The sequence below is a fragment of the Ictidomys tridecemlineatus genome, chromosome 1, assembly GCF_052094955.1.
Source record: "Ictidomys tridecemlineatus isolate mIctTri1 chromosome 1, mIctTri1.hap1, whole genome shotgun sequence".
Lineage (NCBI taxonomy): Eukaryota > Metazoa > Chordata > Mammalia > Rodentia > Sciuridae > Ictidomys > Ictidomys tridecemlineatus.
The window spans coordinates 205,105,072-205,113,363 of record NC_135477.1 but is presented as its reverse complement, the minus strand read 5'-3'; the positions used below and the strand labels follow the sequence as shown (position 1 = coordinate 205,113,363).

Sequence of the window (8,292 nt, the reverse complement as noted above, 5' to 3'; positions counted from 1 at the left end):
CTGGCAATTGATGTAACTTGTCACTCCCATGTCATGGGTATGGATGGGTACCCATGGTTTCTACTGCTGGAGCCGCAGTGCCCCAAGGAACCACTCACCTCTGCGGTGCCCTGTGCCCTTTGTTTCCCTTCCCCGCAACTGGAGTGGAGCCCAACTGACCGGAACCGCCCACCATGTGCCCTGGAGAAGCCACCGGTACAAGCAGGTGCATACCCACAGAGGGACGCAATCCATGACAGAAATGTGCTGAAGCTCTCCTGGGCCCATCTCCAGAGCTAGATCACTCTACGAGGTGACACTTAGATGTGCCCTGGTTACTCTTGTGAGTGAAGGTAGAGCATTTTCTCTAGGAAAGCCAAGGTCAGGTGCAGGCAAACCCAGCTCACCAAGCTTACAGCAGTTATAACCCTTTTCTAGGGAGAGCCGGACTGCGCAGCCAGCCCAGGGACCTGTGTCAAGTGAGAGCCATCACCAAGGTCACAGTTCAGTTTCCACATTAGTGTCCCACATCCTGACAGCCTGAGATGAGTGGTTCTCTGCATGACTGTTCTCACCCCTTACCACAAGGAGTGTCACCTTGGATCTCCAAAGGTGCAAAAGTCTCATGAGTGCCCAGCAGACAGACCACAGCCTGTGAAGACCCTGCTCCCACAGGGACACGGAAAGCCATGTGATCCATAGAGAGGGATGTGCATGGGGGCAGTCAAGACTCTCACAGGGCCTCTGCGAAGTGGGTATCCCATGAGGATACTTGTGTGTCAGGGACCCTCACTTACCTGGGAAGGTGTGAACTGGAGGAAACTGTGAACTATGATCATCCCACCATAACACGGGCTCCCTTCTTTGTGTCCTGGGTTTGCGCGCACTGTGGGGGATGACCATGGCATCTGGAGGGGGAAAGTGAGTTAGTGGGCTGGAACTTTGGAGCTCATCCAACAAAAGTAGAAGAAATAAGTGCAAAATTCTATATTTCGTTCTCAACGAATAAAAAATGCAGTCACAGGAATAAACAAGTAAACAGACAAATCCCCTTTACAAAGGCAAGGCCTGGTAAACACAAGTGTGTCGCTACCCCTTGCCCGCAAGGAAGACGCAACTCGGGAATCTTCTTTCAGCGGTTTATTCAGGCCCTTGATATTTCTTCTACCACTCTCTCGGATGCCCCTCCCAGCCTTAATAAAGCATCTCAAGCCCCAATGCGAAGCTGCCACTTGGAACTTTCTCATAGGGTGCTGAAAAACCATGCGCCAACTCTCGCAAATAAGGAGTTGTTTGTCACAAACCACAGCGGAGCCAGCGCCATCTTGTAATGGCGACCATAGTCTGCATAAGCGGCAGATGCGGCTCACCATAGTTCCCCCTTTCTGTTTTCTTAAAACAATACAGGCGAGAATAGAGGTCTTATCCCACTGTGCAGAAGTGGCTGCGTAGTATGGCTCAGTCCTAAGGAGGGCCCTTCCCTAGACCTGACTCCATATCAGCCGACACCTTTTTTCGTGGGGCGGGGTGTGGACACGTCAAACCCGCATGCAATAGGACATGTTCTCCTTGAGGTCCGTGTCCACTGCAGGATCACTCAAGTGCAGTGCCTTGCCTCGCATCCTGTATAGTGACGATGGTGAACATAAGGGGGTAGCTGGGACTACCTCTGTAGGACAACCACAATTAAGTTGGCGACACCCTGAGAGAAAGGCACGGGATTTAAAGCCATAGCTAAAGACCAGTGTGGAAACCCTTCTGCGTGCAATGGCAATAAGACCTGCAGAGTGCAAGGGCTTTCCAGCACTAGAAGAAAGACAAAAGAAGGACATGTCGAACCCAGTGCAATGTTAGAATAACTTGGGGTGCAATGACCATGTCAAAGGCACTAGTGTGGAAACCCATCTGCGTGCAATGGCAGCAAGGCCTGCAGAGTGCAAGGGCTTTCCAACACTAAGAGAATAACGAGGAAAGACATGTCAATCCCAGTGCAATGTTATAATAACTTGGGGTGCAATGACCATGTCAAAGATTTACTGTTTAAGATGCGCAAGCCAGACTTGAGGCGAGTTGCCATTTTCTAAAGCAGCAAGAGCTTGGATGAGCATTGCCTTGTCCTGAGCATTGTGGGCCTTGAGATGACAGAGAAGCCACAAACAGAGGAACATACCAAAGCAACACATAGTACCAAAAATGCCTACTCCCACCCACTCTTTAAAAAAGGAAAAAGCAGAAGATATACAATCGGTGAATTGACCCAAAGTCACGGGATCAACACGGGTACTATTCAAGACAGCTATCTGAGTCGGTTGAGACTGGATCATGTCTTCCGCCGCCATGGACCAATTCCTGGCCAAATATTCGCCGATGATGCGGGAAGCATTCCTGGAATCATTAAATCTGACAGAGGTTATACACAAATGCGCACGTTGGTCAACGCAACCCAAAAGTACCAGGTCAGACAATTCTTCTATCTGAGCTTGAAGTATATCTATTCTTTGGTTAGCATCCAAAATCCCTGACAAAATATGTTGATTAATTTTATTTTGAGATTCGAGTATGGTGGAAGTTTGTTGAATAACATTATTAATAGTGGCAGCAGTTTGTACATGACTGGCCATGGCTACTCCAGCTGTAACTGCTGCAGCAGCAGACACTGCTATGGCTGTCACTATAGCTGCTGTGATTTTGAGCAGCCTGTTCTACTGCACCCTCTAACATGAGTGCTCTCCAATCTAGATATTTTCCCAGGGAGACACAGGCTCGGAATAAGCCAGCCCAATCTAAGGGGGTCATGCAGAATCTAGTCAGTCCTTTCACCTGAGAACGGACGGATTCTGCCAAGGTTTTAATTATTTTAAAATATAAAGGCTCATGGTACCTTCCCCTATTATTGTCCTGAAAAACTGGGTATGCTAGTCCCATGTCTGTATTAACTGTTCTCCAAACTTGAGAATGAAAGAATGAAAAGTCCTCCCGGAGCCTTGGACTCCACCCACATACGAAGGCGGAACTACTGAAAGGGGGGGGGAGGGTGGAGCAGCATCAAGTACTGGCTCCTCCTCTAGATTCTCAACTTCCTCCCCAGAACTGGATTTATAACCCTTCTCACAGCAGGCTTTTACATCTGTTGTTTCCCGTTTTTTCTTTTTTATCTTAGTCTTACGTAATTGTTGTAATAACTTGTCCAATTCTTCAGAACTGTCCGAGCTACTTGTGTCCTTGGGAGTTTTTAACTCAGTCAAGTCCGGATAGAGCCTTCTCCTCTGTTTAACTTCAGACTCCCTTGTCTTTTCACCACTCTTACTCCTAATACTTTCTGCTACCTCGCTATGTGACCCCTCCGATTTTTCTTCATGCAATTGCTCAAGAACAGCCTGACCCTCGCTCACAGCTTTCTGGCATATACCATCTATTATACACCCCCTCACTAATTTCGAAAGCGGAATGGTACCACCCTTTAAAGTTCCTTGTTTGTAAGCTAAATCCAGATCTTTCCCTAATTTGTCCCAACTGGGAATCGTGAGACTCCCTGAAAAAGCAAACCAAGGAGCTACAGAGTCAGTCTCTTCCAAAAACCTCTGTAATGTACTCCATTTCACTTTAAGTCCCTTAGAACGCAGTAACCCATCCAAGGCCAGCAAAATTGGGCTTGAGGAAGTAGCACCCATACTGTTCCAAGCAGTGTAAATAAAGTGAAAGTACAAAACCCCGCTCTCTCCTTATTTACAGAGGAGCGTCTTATTTTATTATTTTTCCCCCGCTCTCTCTTTATCTACAGAGGAGTGTCTTATTTATTATTTTTCCCCCGCTCTCTCTTTATCTACAGAGGAGCATCTTATTTTATTATTTTTTCCCCGCTCTCTCTTTATCTACAGAGGAGCTGCCCCGCTTTGATCGCGAATTCCACTTACCTGGGACTAACCGGTGCACCACCCCTGACTGCTGAAAGTTCTGGTTCCCGGGTCTCCGCACCACTTGGCACGACCCCTTGCCCACAAGGAAGATGCAACTCGGGAATCTTCTTTCAGCGGTTTATTCAGGCCCTTGATATTTCTTCTACTAATCCCTCGGATGCCCCTCCCAGCCTTAATATAGCATCTCAAGGCCCAATGCGAAGCTGCCACATGGAACTTTCTCATAGGGTGCTGAAAAGCCATGCGCCAACTCTCCCAAATAAGGAGTTGTTTGTCACAAACCACAACGGAGCAAGCACCATCTTGTAATGGTGACCATAGTCTGCATAAGCGGCAGAGGCGGCTCACCACACAAGTGGACGGTGTGTCTAGGTGAAGGGCCCTGGCCATCTTCACCAAGAGCCACTCCACCTGTGCCTTAGTCATTTTTTAGTCCCTGGGACAAAATATCTGAGAAAAAAAGACTTAGGAAGAAAGATTAATTTTGGCTTATGCTTCTAGAAGTTTCAGTCCAGGGTCAGCTGACTCCAAGTGGAAGTGTGTGGAGAGGGAAGCTTCTGACTTCATAGGAGTCAGGAAGCACAGAGGGAGGAGCTGGCCAGGGACAGGATAGAGTCCCCCAGCACACCCTAAGGACCTACTCCTTCAAGGAGATCCCACCTCCAAATACTGCCATCAAATCTCCAATGCACCGATGAGGTAAGAGCCCTCATGATCCACTCACTTCTCCAACCTCTGGACACAGATGCTTCATGAATCAAGCCTTCAGCACCAGGTCTTCAGGATACGTTCCATATCTAACCCATAACAGCCTATGTCCACTGTTCAAGGGGGCCTCCATGGGGCTTATACAACACTCATCTGCATCCAGTGGGGCGTGTTTTCCAGAAAGATGTCAAAATACAGCAGGCAGTTTGATTGATGGTAATGTTGGCCGATACTTTGATTTAATTTGATGTTGGGAACTGAATATCAAAATTAAATGAGAGGCTGGCATAAAGTATTTTTAAATGCATCATTTCAAGTAGGAAATTGGGTTTCTCTTTCTCCTGAAGAGAGAGCCAGGCTCCTGCCTGAGAATATCACCTGGGCCCGAGAAGCTACTGATTTTCGTAAACCTGGATGCATCTGGGATCTCCAATCAGCCTGGGTCCCCTCCTCTCCTGAGTGTGGGGCATGGGCTGGTTCTCACCCCATTATGTCACTGCTTTCTACTAGCGTTCACTTAAGAAGTAGAAGATTAGTGTCTGCTGGTCTCCATGAATATCAGGCAATAAATGATAGACCTGACCCTGTCACCGTGTCCCCAAATTCTGTTGCACTCAAGGCCAAGGGGTAACACTGGGAACAGGCACATGTTCTGCCAGAGAAAGTGTTCAGGGTGTGGGGGGCCCTTGAAATCACATTACAGAAGGAACAATTGAAGAAAATGTGAGGGCTCAGCCGCAGGATGAGACAAAAAGAGCGCCTGGGCTTGATGTGAGGGCTGGGGGCAGGGATGGCGGCTTTTCTTAAAGTACCAAAAGGGTCACTGCGAGGATCCATGAATGGATTTGTTTCTTATATCTCAAACTCTAAAGTGGAAACTGCAGCTCACATTAAGAGAGCAAGATTTCAGAGTCAGTGCCAAGTTCTTCAGATTTTAATGCAAATGTGGCTGCATCCATTTTTAGCTCTTTGAACTTGGGTGAGTTATGGCAACCTGTTGTTATAATTTAGATACGAGGTGTATCCCAAAAGCTCATGTATGAGATGATGCAAAAATGCTCAGAAGTGACATGATTAGGTTACAAGAGCCTCAACCTAATCGGCAGATTCACCCAGAGGTGTGGATTCAGTGGGTGGTTACTGTGGGCAGGTAGGGAGTGGCTGGAGGAGGTGGGTCACTGGGGACTTGCCTCTGATGTTTATATTCTGTCCCTGGCGAGCAGAGCGCTCTTTCTTTCCTGGTTGCAATGTCCTGAGCTGCTTTCCTCAGCAATACTCTTGCAGCAGGATGTCCTGCCTCAACTTGGGCCCAGAGCAATGAAGTCGGCCGACTGAACCTCTGAAACCATGAGTCAAGACACACGTCTCCTCTTCTAGGTTTCTCTTGTCAGGTCCTTTGGTCACAGGGACTGAAAAGATGACTGAGTCACCTTCTTTTCCCTGTTTCTCTAATGTGGAATATGGAGATGGTAAGACTCTGGGAGATTTACCTTATGCAAAGGCTATGTCTAAATCAGAGAGTCTAAGGCAAAAATTGTCAATGATAAAAAGGACCCTTTGAAATTCTTTCACTTAATCTTAAATTGTAAGAATGTGAGTTCTTAATCTCAAAATTCAACAATTAATTAGTTTTTTTTTTTCCTCCTGGAATTTGGTCCTTGCTAAATTCTCTGGGTCTTTATAGGTCAGAGTCTAGTTTGAAAGAGATATCAAGCCAATATAGAGTGGTTTTGTCTTTTTCTCACTATTTTACTATAACAAAGTTAGCATTTCTATGTACCTCTCTATGCACATTTGATTGACAGCTTCGTGGGCCCTAGGACTTCCTCAGTAGACAATGGGTTTCCCATTGCCTAGGGGAGCATCTGGAATGCTGTAGGGGTGCAGTGGGATATGTGGCTTCACAGTGGGTCCCTGCTTGATGTCTTCTGGAAACTCTTCTGTAGACTCCCTTACACAGGAGGTAATCAAAGACAGAGGGACCTTCTACAGTTAAAGGGGGTTTCATTAGGTGGAGACTTTGACTTAAGTACTCTGACACTATTATCTAAGTTCCTTTCTGTTCTCAAATGTATTTTTTTTTACACACATATTTGCTGACATTGACTTTTGTCCAGGGTAATGCTGATAAAGTTATAAAGGGGTATACAAAAATGGAATATCTGTGACTTCTGCCCTTCATGGTTTTATGATAGCGATAAAGGATACGAGTAGATAACGTTTTGGTATATTAGCATGACGGACTGGTTTATGCCTGTACAAACCTTAGATATGCAATGTCATTACCTCATTTCTATAGGAGAAGCATGAGAGGTGTGAAGAGGGTAAGGACCTGCAATCTCACCCACCTAATAGGCATAGGAGGAGGGTGCCTGCCCAGCAGGTGGCTCTGAGCCCCACTTTCCACCCCAAGTCCAACTTCTCAGCTGTGTTTGGAGGCTGTGCAGAAGGGGGTGGTGGGTCTCATGAGCAGCCACAAGTGGCCATGCTACCGACTCAAATGGGGGTGGGCAGCTGATTGACAAGGAGCCTGTCCAAAGTCCATCGCATGCTACTGTTTTCCTCCACATCCCCTGAAGGCAGGTGTCTTCTCTTTGCTGAGTTTCTTTGAGGGTCTTCATTCATAGGAGGTATGACAGAGCCAATTTCCGGATCGGTGACCTTTTCATCTGGATGGAGGGATGGGTTGATAGTTTTATGAGTGTTTGTCTGTGAATTGTGGCCTCCAGGGCCCAGAAGCCTGTTTCACATCATTAGCAGGTACTTTTTTTTCTTTGAAAAAAATATATAAATAAATTTATGCTGGCCTGGAGGAGTGCCCACTGACTTCTCTCGGCAGTAATTAAATGTCCAGACTTCTGGCAGAAGCTGGAGTGGGCATCTTTTTATTAGCTCTTTAGCATCTTGTCAGATGCTAAAGAGCTAATAAAAAGATGCTAGTATGTTTAAGTCTGTCCTGCCCCAGGGAAGCACTTTGTTTTGGAACCTGACTAGGAGTGCTCAGGGCCCTGTGTCTCCTGATGGATAAGCGGTCATGTGACATTTTAAAGCTGCCTTGCTGCTTGCTTAGAAGAGAAAAACACTGGCTTTGAAACAGCTTCTGCAGGGCCCCCAGCGCTCAACTGACCATGATCTCCTAAAGGGTCACCCTGGAAGAGAGGGAGAGAAGGAAGTTGGTGTGTTTCCTTAAGGGGAGTCCTCTGGAGAGGACACTGAGTTACACCAGCCAAGCCAAATTCAGCTGGGAAGATCCAGACAGAGACGATGTGAGGGGTCGGGTAGGAAGCAAGGTCAGGCTGGTCTAACAAGCCTTTCTGCCGCAAGTAGGCTTCCCTGTTAACAAGTGATAAAAACTCAAAGGCCAAATAGAGCAGCAACTGGGGCATGTACTTGAGAAGGGCATTTAAAGTTTATTGCAAGGTTGGATTGAGGACTTCTCTGGGACTCTGGGACCTTGGCAGTTCTCAGACCCGAGCCCTTGGTGTCACCTGCACTCCCAGTCAGCCTCTGTCAGTGTGGTGTCCAGCAGGCTCAGAGATCACAGGCCAGTGGGAAGCTGATATTTGCTTTTGCTCCCTTCCCCAGGGATCCTTGAGGAAACAGACCTCGGTCAAGTGCCCATTTTTGAGAACATAAAGAGGCACATGCCAGGGGCCAATGCTCCTCATTCTTGGGAGAACTGAAAAAA

The 8,292-nt window shown here is 47.1% G+C and overlaps 1 long non-coding RNA gene across 1 annotated transcript; it reads right to left on the bottom strand.

The window, feature by feature from the left end:
• Nucleotides 1-1,104: 1,104 nt before the first annotated feature.
• On the bottom strand, nucleotides 1,105-4,138 carry LOC144364926 (uncharacterized). Its single transcript, XR_013423082.1, has 2 exons — nucleotides 3,894-4,138; nucleotides 1,105-2,379 (listed from the first exon to the last, which is right to left on the bottom strand). It is a non-coding gene; the product is annotated as an uncharacterized LOC144364926 (long non-coding RNA).
• Nucleotides 4,139-8,292: the final 4,154 nt, after the last annotated feature.